Source organism: Benincasa hispida, chromosome 2 (assembly GCF_009727055.1).
Source record: "Benincasa hispida cultivar B227 chromosome 2, ASM972705v1, whole genome shotgun sequence".
NCBI classification, from domain to species: Eukaryota; Viridiplantae; Streptophyta; class Magnoliopsida; order Cucurbitales; family Cucurbitaceae; genus Benincasa; species Benincasa hispida.
Genome location: NC_052350.1, coordinates 33,026,314 through 33,042,669, shown reverse-complemented (window position 1 = coordinate 33,042,669; position 16,356 = coordinate 33,026,314).

The window sequence follows — 16,356 nt, the reverse complement described above, 5'->3', positions numbered from 1 at the left end:
CGGTTAACTTTCTGGCTTTGACTTTGAATACTCGATTTTTTTTTTTTTTTAGCAATATTTAGGCTTAGGAGTGCAACCAAAAATAGAAAATCTAAAAACCAAATCAAATCGATTCATTAGTTTAGTTTGGTTTTTAATTTAAAATTAGACACATTGATTTGTATTTGGAGAAAACAAAAAAATCAATTAAAGTCGAACTAAATCGAAGATATATATATCCTTAAAAATAAACTCTATTATTAGATAGTATTTTAATTATTATGATTCATATATATTTATTGTTTAGAAAAAAGACCTATTACTATGGAGTGTATATTTTGTTTCTGTTTAGAAAGTGCCAAGAAAAAAAATAAAAATGTCCAATTTCAATTAAGAAATGGACCCAATTTTAGTTTAAAATTAGCAAAAATAACTAATTCAAAATAAATTTGAAAGTAAAAATTAAAATTTGAGATTAAAAAAATTAAAAAACTGACCACCAAACTGATAATAGATCCGAACCAAATAAAAATCAATCCATTGATTTTGTTCTTTATTGGATATCAGTTTGGATCTCTTTTTTCATAAAAGAATTGGTCCTATTTGATTTTTTGGTTGATCTCAAAACTGACAAAAGTGAACCAAATATCACTCCTACTCAAATTACATCTAGTTCATGCTCTCTCTATCGAAAAAAATGGCACCTGAGTTTACTATTTCCAAAAAAAAAAATATCACGTGGCACATTTTTATTGTAGGTTAATGGGGAAAAAAAGGTTTTTTTTAAATTAAAAAAAAAAAAAAAAAAAAAAAAAAAAAAAAAAAAACTTTTTACTTTTACTTTGGTGGGAAAAGCTTTTTGTGGTGATGTTTCTCTTAGTGAGGGCCAATAAAGAAAAAACCAAGGGGAAAAGCACTTTTTCAGGTGGTGTTTTGAGAGTCTCTTTCATGGTGGAGAGATTCTTTTTCATGAAAGTTCTCGATTTCTCTCTCCCTGTTTGTTTTGGATTTGTATGAGGTTTATGTATGAATAAACCTCGGACGTTCAAGTGCATTTCAAGTAGTTGTAATGACATCTCCAAAGGTTAGACGATGAAATTAGGTCTCGAAAAGTGAAAAAATAAATATTTAAACTAATTGGATTATACTCCATTGATTATAAAAGATTGTCTATTTCGCTAGCATCTAAGATGCTCACTCTCTATTATCATGTTTATCTTATGATAATGTAATGTCTTGACATCTAAATATTTATAGCATTCTTATAAGCAGAGAGTTTTAGATCCATCGATTTTCTAGATTCCCATGCGTAAGGTGTTTCATTTTTACTTTTTTACTCTTCATTATTTCTTTTATATATATATATGGTCAACCATATATCACTCTTTTTTGGTTATATGATAGTTTTTGTATTTTAGAAAAAAAAAAATAATTTAAATGTAAACTAATATTTATTTATAAAAAATATTACATTAATATATATTATGTTATCGAGAAAAATAACATGTAAACAATATTAATTTAAAAAGAAATTCAAATTAATAAAAAAATGTTATATAAGTTCAAATTATATATTAAAGGGGATGTTTCCAAATATAAGAAACTGAACCAAAATATTTACAAATCATAGCAAACTATCACATACTATTTGTGAGGGACCACGATAGACAACGATAACATACTATATATATATATATGATATTTTGCTATTAGTTGTAAATATTTTTAGCAGTTTTATCATTTAAAATAATTTTTTATATTAAATTAATTGTAAATTAATGAATAATCACAAGGATATTTTTGGAACATTATGTAAATTTAAGATATTTTCGGGTATAAATTCTATGAAACAAACATAGTTATCAAAATATTCTCAAATATCTAGAAAAATATTCCTATAAAATAAACATGGTTATCTAAAAATGTCAAACATTTGTAACTTCAGACATATATAATTTAAGGTATCTAAAAATTATGGCGGTCTAACTTCTAAAAAACAAATTACCTCTAATAAGTAAACTTCTTATAACAATAAATATTCTTCTTTATTGATAGAATAAAATATATAGTAAAATTCTTATAAAAATAAAGTTTGTTCTCAATTGATTGAATCAAATACATAGTATAGCAACTATGGTTAAAAAGAGTTATTAAAAAAGGTATAGTTAAAAAGATTTCCTTTATCATATAGTTTATGGGCTTTTGCAATTTTGCTGTAGGGTTGTTTATTTAAAAAATAAATGAAAAATAAAAAATAAACTTCCTTTTGAAAAGGACGGTGCATATGAGCGCTACATGCACTTAAGAATTTTTTTAATTGTTTTTTCAGTTGATTCTTTATCAAAAGTATTGTCCAAATTCGTCCGGTAATCATTTTTTTTTTTATTTGTGATTTTTGAAAATTAAACTTATTTCTTCTCAATTTCTTACATTGATTTATATCTTTTCTAATTCATTACATTGATTTATATCTTTTCTAATTCAGTTAAATTCTTTTCTAAATTTTAAAAATAAAATAATTTTTAAAAAACTATTTTTTTATACTTCGATGGATAACTATTTAAATCTCTTTGATAACCATTTTGTTGTTAGTTTTGATTTTTGAAAATTAAGCCTATTTTCTTTCCATTTCTTATGATAATTTACATTTATCAAGTACAATGATTGAATTTTTAGCCAAATTCTAAAAACACAAACAAATTTTTAAAAGTTGTTTTTTTAATTTTCAAAATTTGACTTAGATTTTTAAACTATTGGTAAAAAGTAAATAATTAAGGAAGAAATTTGGAGATAGAAGTAATGTCTATGGGTTTAATTTTAAAAAACAATAATAAAAAACCAAATGGTTCCAAGGGCCTTAGTTTTTTAATTTTTGTTTTTTAAAATTAAGACTATAGATATTACTTCTGTAACGACCCGATCCCCTAGGACTTAAGTTAGGCTGTTACTAAATACATGTATGCATGGAACTTAAAACGACACTCTTTTATGGTGAAATAAATGCTAAATAAATAAGGTAAGTACAAAAGTCCTTCATTAAATTCAAATATTAAAAACAATAATAGGGTACCCATAAATCATAAATGATAATAAATAAGTCTGAAAATGATTCTTAATAGTAAGTTTCAAACATCAAAACTGAAAGTTAAGAAAAGCATGAAAAGAAATCTAAATCTCATGAGTGGAAGCATAAAACTAGTCCTAGTGGCTCGATCACGAACTTCGCTTGTCTATCGCCGGTGCATCTCTACCCTTACCTGAAACAATAACATGAGAAAGAATAAGTATAAAATACTCCGTAAGTAACCCCACTTCTGGGGTTAGGTTATGCATCTATGTCCTCTAGATGCCTACCTCTGGTGGAACATATAAACGGTCCTAGTCCTCATGGGACACATACATACATGAAAAACTGAATTCTATCCTACTGTAGCTAAATATGTCCATTACCTCTGGTGAATCCCGAAAGAAACACAAACTGGTGAATCCTAAAGGAAATACAAACTGGTGAATCCCGAAGGAAACACAATATCTGGTGAATCCCGAAGGAAACACAAACTGGTGAGTCCCGAAGGAAACACAATATCTGGTGAATCCCGAAGGAAACACAATATCTGGTAAATCCCAAAGGAAACAAAATATCTGGTGAATCCCGAAGGAAACACAATATCTGGTGAATCCCGAAGGAAACACAATATCTGGTGAATCCCGAAGGAAACACGAATTGGTGAATCCCGAATGAAACACAATATCTGGTGAGTCCCGAAGGAAACACGAACTGGTGAATCCCGAAGGAAACAAAAACTGGTGAATCCCAAAGGAAACACAATATCTGGTTAATTGCGAAGGAAACACAAACTGGTGAATCTCGAAGAAAACACAATATCTGGTGAATCCCGAAGGAAACACAATATCTGGTTAATCCCAAAGGAAACACAAACTGGTGAATCCTGAAGGAAACAAAAATTGGTGAATCCCGAAGGAAACAAAAACTGGTGAATCCCAAAGGAAACATAAATTAGTGAATCCTAAAGGAAACATAAGCTGGTGAATCCCGAAGGAAACACAATATCTGGTTAATCTCGAAGGAAACACAATATCTGATTAATCCCGAAAGAAACACAAACTGGTGAATCCCGAATGAAACACAATATCTGGTGAATCCCGAAGGAAACACAATATCTGGTTAATCCCGAAGGAAACACAAACTGCTGAATCCCGAAGGAAACACAATATCTGGTGAATCCCGAAGGAAACACAATATCTGGTGAATCCTAAAGGAAACACAATATCTGAGGAATCTCGAAGGAAACACAAACTGGTGAATCCCGAAGGAAACACAAACTGGTGGACATTCTAACTAATCAGTAAAATCACTATCACAATCTCGACATCACAATCTCAACATGGTTTTATAACATACATATACATCTCATCATCATGATTCTACAATATACATATAAAATTTTCTATCATAGCTTTACAACATATGTATGCATCTCATCCTCCTTTGATTCAGCAGGATCTCCAATAAAAATAATATACTCAAATCATACTAGTATTTCAAACATCTCTATGTGCAACTAGCCTTTTAAACTCTCATATCAACAAGGCATACATAAACATCAAACTATCAATATATCCTCAGTAAATCATATTTGTCAATTCCTGACTCCAGCCATTTCAAACCTCAGTCAATGAAGGCAGACATAAATATCATGCTAACTAATAATCCTCAATAAATTCATAATAATCATTGTTGGACACTAGAGCAGTTCCAATAGTAAGATTACTTACTCAATCAACTTGGTAAAAAACTACAAAACAAAATCTCCTTAGAACTTCTTTAGCACATTTGAATCAACCTAAAGTTGTGGCTTGGTTTTCTGCAAAACAAAATGGTATCTAACTTGATGGTCAATGCCTCAAAACTTCCAAACTTTGAATCTAAGTTTTCAAACCAAAGAGAGGTTACTAATTTAACCCAAAATAAAATCAAAGGGGTGAACTTCACCTTCCCAAATTATAAGGAAAAATAAGTCTTACCAAGGTTTTCCTCAAAATTCCGACAAAGATCGGGGCAATGGCGGCCGATGGCACGTCGACTTGTGGCTACCATAGATAGGCAGCATGTGTTGTTGTCGGACGACATAAATTGTTTAGGCTAGTAGCTGGTAGTGAGGGTCTTGCATGAGGAGGGTTTGCGAGAGTGGGAGAAGAGGGAATTTCTAGTTTACCGATTTTATTCAGCAGCAATTACGAATAAACCAGAGCTTCAAATAATGATCCAACCGTTCAAAATGAAACTTTATATGTCTCGAACAGGCTGACCAAATTTGAGCACGATCCAACGGTTCAAAATCTGGAATCGACAATTTGTGGAAGCTGTCGCTGAAAAATCGAATTGCTTTCTTCCCCAATTTTTGACCTCTTGTCACTCTTCTTTAATTTCGAAAAAATCTCAATTCTTTTATTTTTTCCAAATTTTGAAAAGATAAATAAAATATTTTTACCCAATATCTCCAAAGATTCTAATTAAATTTAGAAATCAATTAACTTTTCAAATTATCTTAATTTAGGCTTCAAAAAACCAAATTAAAAGCATAAGATCCATCAAATTCTTGATACAAATTAAATTCTTCCCAAATATTTAAATCAATTCAAAACTACATGAAATTAATTATCTCTTTAATTTTTTTTAAGTTGGCCCTAAAATCCAAAATAAAAAAGAAGTAAAATTCAATATTTTCAAGATAATCAGTTCGAATATCTAATCAATTAAATTCAATTTAACCAATAAAAGTTTTTCAATTATTTCAATTTAACCTCAATTTTCCAAATAAAAGGGAAATTTAAACTCAATAATTTTAGATAATTAACTTAAATTTTCTTGAAATTCGGGATGTTACAACTTCTACCTCCAAATTTATTCATTTGTTATCTACTTTTTACCAATGATTTTTTTGTTTTTGAAATTTGATTCAGAATTCAACTATTATAGTGAAGAAAGATATAAATCATGATAAAAAATAAGAAAAAATAAACTTAATTTTTAAAAATAAAAAGTAAAAAACGAAATAGTTACTAAATACGTCCTTAATTTTCAAAACGCAATGTATTAAGAGGTTTTTTTTTTTTTTTTTTTTTTTTTTTTTTTAACTATAACAATGTATGAGTCCTTAATTTTCAAAACACATTCATGGTAGGTAATATAATAATGTTTGGGAATAATGTGGATCGTGTAAAATTTAGTAATATTAAAAGATATTTACAAAAGAAAATTCACATATGTGAACGGATGAATGAGTATTAACACTATAAAGTATTAGTACTAAAAAAAAACACTTATCAAATATATATTTTTTCCCATTTTGACATCTATCATAAATACAAATTTAATGATGTATAGAGTAATGGTTATAAATCGTAAACTTGTTAGAAATATTTTTAAATATAATAAAATGATATTGATAGACAATAACATTTTACTATATTTATAAATAAATTGATTTATTTTTATATATTTAAAAACTATCATCATGTATTTGTATATATAATTATAATGTTTAACTAGTAGTAGGTTATAATTAAATAATATATATTTGTAATATATATAAATAATATTCTTTATAAAGTAGTTTTCAAATCATAATGTTTCCTAAGAACAAATTTCTATTCATTATTCTTTACTTAATGCCAACAAAGAAAAACAAAAAGTAAGAGCATCTCTCAAGTGTGATTTTTTGAAGTCTCTTTCATAGTATATATTCCTTATTCAAGAATCAATACAAGCGCCTCATATATGAGTACACCTCTAACTACACAAACTACTATAGAGTTATTGAGTATTATTTAGATATATAAAGTAATATATGTAGTGGCTTAATTTTTGACAATCAAAATATCACAATATATAAAGCAATAATTCTTTAAAGATCCATTTATCTTTTTTTAACTAAACAATACTAATATTTAGTTATGTTTTTCTCACTTTAAACAAGTAAAACAAAGTTACGTGATAACTTTCGAGGTGGGTTAAAAAAAAAGTCACAAGTCATGTTTAAATTTTTTCTTAATGTTCTCTCATATTTTTCTCTAGTGTTTTTTTAATGACTATAATTCTTTTATTAGTCTAGATCTCCTGATGTGAAAACTTCCTAACTAATTACATCTAAAAAGTTGTTTTTAAAATGATTTGAATCACTCCACAAAATAGTTTGACCAAGACTACTTGAATAATTCTAGCATTCAAATCTAATCACAAGATATGTAAAGGAATAAGCTCGATGCTTAAGAAACAAAAATATGCAATTTTTATTATAATCTCAAAAACGAAATTGTAATGACAAATTACATGGCTTTATATTGCCACAAAATGAAATCTTAGACTTTTCATGATGTATTCGAAGAGTTGTAACATTGACCACAATCAATCATAAACAAAAGCATAACATGAAAAATAAATGCAAGGTCTCTGAAAACTAAAAATACACATTAAGAACACCATTCATAAACAAACAATGTGGAGCTTTCAATCAACCACTCAATAATTTGTAATCATATGAGAATAAATGACGTTTCACTTGATGTAGCTTGAAGCCTTTGTTCTACAAGTGAAGCTTGGTTACATTCTTCTTTAATGAAGCACAAGTTTGTACTTGAGTTTATTAAATGCAACTTGGCTTCATTAGTTCATTTCATGTAACTTGAGTTTAATTTTGATTTGGCATTAATGAAGCATGATTAAGTGATTAGTGCATTTGTATTTTTTTTGCAAAGGTATAAGATTGCACTAAAAAGAATTGGACTTCAAAGATTTGAAGTCAAGGTACAAACAAACAATAACCTGAAGAACCAAAAGATAAGAACAACAAAAACCAAACACACAACAACCTAAGTAAAAAAAAGTCCCAAGAAGGAAAACGACCATGAATCCTCTCAACAGAAGCCTCACACCATTTCGAACAACAAAAAAAATATCATACCATACAACCTGACTAGTTACATGGTAATGACGTGAGAGAGCTGAAACACAAGACTAATTCTAAAAGCAATACGAGTTTAGAAAATATAATTGCTAAGCATAATCCAGGCATTTAATCTCCAGAGGACAATATTCGATCTCTTAACGTTTTACTATACTACAACCTGGATATGTGCACTTGCGTAAACCAAGTTTGTTAGCATCAGTTGTCCTATGAACACATATTACACTCTTTTCAAATATGATAAATTACAAAACACTAGGCAACTCTCTAAATTTTATGCTTCAACTAATTGAATGCATTTAATACAACTCCATCTTATCGTAAATTCGAACAAATCACGATTAAGTCACCTTCCACCATATCACCTCACACATTCAAAACATTATCTACCATCGTGAACAAACTAAACTCTCAATTAAAGTCTTGGATATATATGGAGCTTAATGGAAGAGTCTCGAATTTGACATAACCCTAGTACATATACATAGAACAATAGTAGGTGAGTACAAGTGTCTCGACAACCTATCATTTCAATCGCTATAGGAAGGTGATACAAGGAAAAATGATAATCATTTCCAAGATAAGGCCATACCACTATGTTTAAATTCTTGTCTCCATTCTCTCTCTCTCCCTTCTTCTCTTGATAAAGGGCACACCACTATCTCCATGTAATATAATCTCTTAAATAATTGAATCTCTTGGTCAAGTGAGTGGTAGCCCACAAGGCCACGTCTTTGATGTCCCTAAAATCCTCCCAGCCATCCTTTAATTTTCAAGGCAACAAATTAAGGTCATACACTACACACTTGCATGCCCTTTCTCCAATAACCTACCGTTTATGTGGTCAAACCACTCATGAGTAGTGGTGTCCCAATCCAAGTGCTTTTGGAATAAGTGAATTTAACACTATATATTTATATATTTGGGGAATGTTTGAGAAACCTAATGTATTTTCAATTATTGTATCGCACACAAAGTAAGAGTATCAACGAAAGTGTCATAATTAACTTATTTTAATGTCGGTATATTTATCTATAATGAACCTTTCTTGACAATTATTAATAGTTACCATCAAATATACTGTGATGCATTATCATTGTCAGTAATTGACTCAATATTGATATTTCTATACCAATATGGATATTAACGACGATGAGAAATGTAAATAAAATATATGTATTGACATTTTTGCAATGTCACAAAAATGTTGATAATGATACTTCATTATCAAGAATATCTTGATCATGATGATGTTTTAAGTCAATAAATATAATACAACGACATCTATTTAAGGTCATAGAAGTGCATATTATGTGTGTTGTTACATTTTTAATATTTTTTTGAGTTTTAACTTATACATAAGAAAGCTAGAAAATTAAAAGAGGTTTTCTTTATTAAATTGGAGAGAAACGTAGTTGTTGTGGTTATATGGAGAAATGATAAATAAATCTCATTAATTATATATTAAATATCTAGATCTTAAGTTTATATAAATACCTAATGTTTCTTTCTCTTAGATGACAACACAACACACCAACAAATACTCAATTATCTTTCTCTCTTACTTTCTCCTATTAATTCTTTTAAAAGTAATTGGCCAAAAGAAGGGTGTTTTAGTTGTGGAACTTTGATTTTTACCTTTTAGTACAGAGTGGTTTAAGTTACACAACGTTTCAATTGAGTTGTTATATTCTGGAGGGACAAGCTAGAGAATATCTACTGCACCTGTAGTTGATAAAAATAAATTTAATACACATAGTAGATGACTTGAATCTCCTTAAAGAAAGTGAAATATTCGTGCCTCAACCTAATTGTTTACGTGTCCGTTTCTCAATATTACTCAATTATCCTCTGATATTGTAATTCCCCCAACACATTATCAATTAAATAGATCTCATGATAGTTTGTTAATTGTCAAATAAATGTTTTTAATGTTAGAAAGTTTTTTTTTCGAACCCTATCTTTACACAAATGACTTCCATCATCAAGTAATCCTATTTTGACATTTTAAAAAAACACAAACATAAAAGACTTTCATAAATAATATAGTTGATAATATTTTTACAAAAAAACTAAAAGTATGAGATAATGTTGTCATCTATACAACCATAAATTTAGATGTAAATCTTGCTGCAGTTATAAAATATTGTTTCTCATTCATCTTAACAAAAAAATGTGCAGTCAAGATATATGATAACTTTTCCTTAGGTGAGTTATTTAGCCTTAAAAGCTTAAATTATTGAGTGAAATGTATGCGTTAATGTCATATTTTATAGCATTATGAGTGATTTTATGTTAAAACTGAAGGGAGGATTGGATCTCCTGCAGTAGAAGTGTCTCGTGAGATCACATTGCATCCCACAATTCGATTTTTACATAAACATAATCATTAAATTAAAATAGAATATAAACATGTAAATTAGCATGTTTTAGGGAAAATATTAGAATCATTCTTACCTTTGTAGATTTCCAAGTGCCACGAACAATCCTTTCCTAGTTCCAACGAACGGACCCTCCAACGATCTTGATCGTTAACAACTTCTTGAACAATCTCAAACACTACCACGAGAGTAACCTCATCATTCTCTAGGATTCCAATAGAGGGATAGGTGGTATCCAACTATTGGGAATGAGAGAGGAGAAAAGGATTTTGAAGAGTAGAGAGGATTCTCTTTTGTGACTTAGAGAAAATTCTACACAATAGCACTAGGGTGTTTTGTATTGTCAATCTTTTTCGAGAGTGTGTGTCCCAAAGGGCCATAGAGAGATCTTTATATAGAGAAGGGTTTCTTGATATTTTCTTTTTCCATAATTAATTAAATAACGCTTATTTAATTAATTAGCCCAATTAAATAACACTTGTTTAATTTTACTTTCCACAATAATTAAATAAAAATTTATATATTAAACCCGATTTAATGTATATATTTAATTATAATAAATATCATATGCATATGTGCAAAACTTCTCTATTAATTAATTATTTGTGAATCTAATTCACTTGAATTAATTAATTTGAATCTTATTCAAATATTACTTTCCAATTTAATTATAGATCATATCCATAATTAATTATATATTAATCACATCAATATATAGTTTCCTCAAATTAATTTGAACAATTCAAATTATCCCCCTTAAGTGTAAAACCCACACCTTACTTTTTTTTTTTTTTATAATTATGTTTATTGTTTGAGTTAAGAAATTTTGAGGTAAAATATTTAAGTTAGATTGGAATTGTGCGTTTCGAGGTAAAGGATAAGTTTCAAAAAAGAGAAATGTTTAAGTATGGGAACTTAGCTCTCGGATACTTATTAATCTAAACTCACAAAGAGAATTTCTGGCTACACGTAGGTCGTGATTGAAGAACTCTTAAACAAAAGAACCAATGAGCGGAAGCAGATCGTTCCAAATCTCATTGTGAATGAACAATAACATTTACAATCTAACACAGAACAATTATGCATCAAGTAAGTTATAGCATGCTTCAAGGACTAAAAACAAAGGGATCGAGTGAATCATACCTTTGACGAACCTTTTTTCTTGTATTTCCTCGAGCAACACCAGCAAGGCGATCAACAGGACAAACACAGCACGCCTCTGGAAAATCCTCGAACACAATCGAGTAACACTCGATCCTCAACCCTCCACCCTCGAATAGAAAACTCAACACTACCAACAGGCTACCTTGGTATTCTCAGTGTGAGAATCCAAGAGGTGTGGGCTCTGTATGGATTTGGTAAAGGGAAGGAAGAACTATACGATCGAGTAAACGATCAAGTAAGTGTGAGAATGAGAAAGTCTATCGTATAGATTTGGATACTCGATCGTTGAGTAGCGAGGAGCTATCGTCTAACAAACTCGATGCTTGATCGTTTACTCTCTCAAGGTTATTGTACACATTTTCTTTATGTGCAATCGATTATGAAAAAATGAAAACATTTTTCATTTTATCCATCAATTATCAAAACTAATTATAACTTCCCACTAATTCGGTTAATAGAGAAAAAGATAACCAACAACAATTATCTCATAATTATTTTATTATAAATAAATATTGTAACTAATTTATCATATTATATTTATAACATATAGTTTTAATATCACATCTCATGCAATATATAAATCATAGTTCTTTTTCTCCTTTATGGGCATTTAATATGAATTATATTTATATTAATTCTTCCAATTAATGTATCTAATATATCAAATCAATTATATCATATATAATTGAATCAATTTAATTATATCATATATAATCAAATTCCCTCTTGTTAATTTGAATACTTCAAACTAACCCAAAAACTGATTCTCAACATTAATCCATTGAGCTACTAAGGGGACCTTATGGATCTATAGTTGAAGCTCTAGCGGTACGTGAATAACTGACTAAACTCTTTAATCATGATATCCACATCCGTTGACTGTCGGGCACTCCACTAAAGACTGACAGTTACACTCTTCGCACTACAGATATATTTCTGTGTCCATCGGATATAACCAATCAACAATATGATGACCCTTCACAAATCGCTCGTAAGTACAGTTGGGCCAATTTACCTTTTTGCCCCTGTAATTACATCTAACTCCTTAAGTACCATTGATTCATCTAATGAACAATACGTCATAGTCCTAGTATGAGTAAACCTTTCTCGAGCCAAGAGAAGGTGTGGCACCATGATCGTATAGACTTGTATGCTTTATCGTTTAGTAAATCTCGCTAGGTACATGATCGTTTAGTAAAAACAGGCTTGATCGTTTAGTAAATGTTGGATTGTTTACACGATTGTTTAGTAAAAGATGCTTTACACGATCGTTTAGGCTCTCGCTTAGAAGGCTATCGTGTAGTCTCTAGTTAGTTAAAACGATTAGTAAAAGCAATTAATGAAGCGATTCTTTTCAAAATGAAAACATTTTTCATTTTATCCTTCAGTTATGAAAACTGAACATAACCTCCCATTTTCACGCACGATTAAAGGAGAAACCACCCACAATTATTATATAATTATTTTAATTATAAATTGATATAATAACTAACTTATCATATTATATTTATAACCTATAGTTTTAATATCACATCATATGTAACATTTAAACCATAATCCTTTTCTCCTTTACTTAATAAATCACATTTATATCAAAATCCTCCTATTAATGTATCTCATACATCACATCAATTATATCACATATAATTGAACCAATTTAATTATATCATATATAATCAAACTCTCTCTTGTCAATTTGAACACTTCAAATTGACCCACAAACTGATTTTCAACTTTAATCTATTAAGCTACCAAGGGGACCTTATGGACCTGTAGCTTGAAGCTCTAACGGAATATGAATAGCTGACTAAACCCTTTAATCACGAGATCCACCATCCGTTAACTGCCGGGCACTCCACTAAAGACCACAACTTCACTCTTCTCACTACAGATATATTTCTATGTCCATCGGATATAACTAATCAACAGTATGATCACCCTTCACAGATCGCTCGTAAGTACAGTTGGGCCAATTTACCATTTTGCCCCTGTAGTTACATCTAACTCCTTAAGTACCACTGATTCCTCTAATGAACAATACATCATAGTCCTACTATGAGTGGACACCTCTCAAGCTATGAGAAGGTGTGTGACGCCACATTGTTTAAGCCCCGAAATCAGCCCTTAAAGGAGCAATCTATCTACTTACCCTTGCTTCGGAGAATGAGTGAATTCCATCTTGTGTAGCTGAGTTCCCAACTCCCCAATTAGACGAATCCCCAAAGTAGTAGGTTTGAGTCGACAATTTGGCCACTCGCACCCATGCAAATCAAAGGACCGCCCTCATAGGTAGGAGTTTCCTACTCACTCAGGATTAAGGTCATGTTACCTATGGTCATCCTAGTGAAATGAAAGTCTCTGTCATGAACGGTGTTATATAACGAGACTAAACACTTTGTGGTCTGGTATTATACAAACTTCTTTATATAGGACACCCCCGCTCGCATGTCTTCATATGAATGATCAGGATCAGACCATCTATAGCACTTTACAACACTTGTAACATCTACAAAGCAGGTCGTATTCGTAGTGTCACCAAGATAAGGTTTCCCTATTATATCCATATACTACAGACCATTTAGGTTATCACTTAAGGCATGATCCACTTGTATGTCTTCACATACATGCTTAAGTTATAACGACAACCAGGGATCTTAGTTTATTGATTTGTGGTAGATGCAACTAAAATATCTCATATTTTATAGACAATAGTGAAGAAAATATCTCATATTATTACATCACAAGCATTTGTTCATACAGGTGTTTACAAACTATAGGATCCTACGAGAGTTTAGGACATCAACCCCAATAGTGGAAATATGCAGGCGTGTGTCTCTTATACAAAAAGTTTGTATAAGACCGAACCACAAGATGATTAGTCTCTTTATATAACGTCGTTGATAATTGAGACTTACATTTCACTAAAATGACCATAGGTAACATGACATTAATCCTGAGTGTTTTGGAAACTTCTGCCTATGAGGGCGGTCCTAGTATGGGTGAGAGTGGCCAGATTGCCAACTCAACAAGCCTACCTTTTTGGGGATTTGTCTGATTGGGGAGCTAGGAACTCAGTTACACAAGATGGAATTCACTCCTTCTCTGAAGCAGGGGTAAGTAGATAAATTGCTCCCTTAAGGGCTGATTTCAAGTCTTGAACAAAGTGGTCACACCCTTTCTTTGGAAGAGAGGACCCATTCATAGTAGGACTATAACTTATTTTTCATTAGAGGAATCAATGACACTTAAGGAGTTAGATGTAACTATAGGGGTAAAACGGTAAATTGGCCCAGTTATACTTACGAGCGATTTGTGAAGGGTTATCACATTTTTGATTGGTTACATGGACACAGAAATATATCTGTAGCGAAAAGAGTGCAGCTGTCGGTCTTTAGTAGAGTGTCTGACAGTTAACGGATGATGGATCTCATGACTAAAGAGTTTAGTCAGTTATTCACGTACCGTTGGAGTTTCAATCTACAGGTTCATAAGGTCTCTTTGGTAGCTCAATGGGTTCAAGTTGAGAATCAGATTTTGGGTTAGTTTGAAGTGTTCAAATTAACAAGAGGAAATTCAATTATATGAGATATAATTGTGGTGATGTATTAGATACATTATTTGGAGGAATTAATGTAAATATGATTTACATTAAGTACCATAAAATAGAAAAATAACTATGGTTTATATGTTTCATATGATGAAATATTAAAACTATAGGTTATAAATATAATATGATAAGTTGGTTATCATATTTATTTATAATAAGTTAATTATATGATAATTAATTCTTTTTCTCTAATAATCATTTGAGTGGGAGGTTATTGGAAGTTTTATGGTAACCGTGAGATAAAAGAAAAATTGTTTTCCAAAAGTAGTAGTTGCTTCATTCGAAAAGTACTCACGAAAAAAGGTTAGCAAGTAAAAGAGTTTTACTAAGCGATAGCTGTTGAGTGACTACACAATCAGCTAAGCGAACGCTTGAAGATGACTATACAATAGTTACTCAACTGATCGTTGCTATACAATCGAGTAGCAAAGTCTATGCGATAGGCTTGTGTTTACTAAATGATCGAGTACATCGTTTATGTGATAGACAGTGTTTCATCTTCCACTTACTCGATCGTTTACTCTATCGCATACCTCCTGTCTTTCTCAAGCCAAAATCATATAGAGCCCACAACTTCTGGATTCTCACACCGAGAATACCAAGGTAATCATTATGGTGGTGTCCTTACTCTGTTCGTGAATCGAGTTAGACTCGATTGGGTTCGAGGAGCATTCAGATGATCGTTGTATTCGTGGTTGTGCTGTTGGTAGTAGTTTGCTTGTTACGTTCGTGTGCTGGTTTTGGACGCATTGGATTTTGATCGAGGGATTCTTGAAGAACGGTTCTTTAAAGGTACGCATACTCTATCCCTTGAATCTATTGTAGCGTGCTATAATTTCTATATATGCATAACCTGTTAGTTTCCGTTTTAAGACTGTGATTGATTGTGTTCATTTGAAATGGAATTTGGTGTTGGGTTTTATGTCCTAAAACTCGCAGTTTGTAAAATGATAAATATTTTCTATAATCAATATACTTGTTATTGATTTCATAAATTGTATGAAAGTCTAAATCCAATAAACTAAGACCCATGACTATTGAATGAGTACTTAAACTTTATGTGGAGACATAAGAGTGGATTAGGTTCGAGTAAATAGTTAAAATGGTCTATGGTACATGAATAAGGTTTGGTACCTTATTCTGGTAACACCATTGGATACGGTCTACTCTTTAGTTGTTACAAAGAGTTGTAAAGTGCTACATACAATGTGATCCTAATTCGTACATGTTATGACAT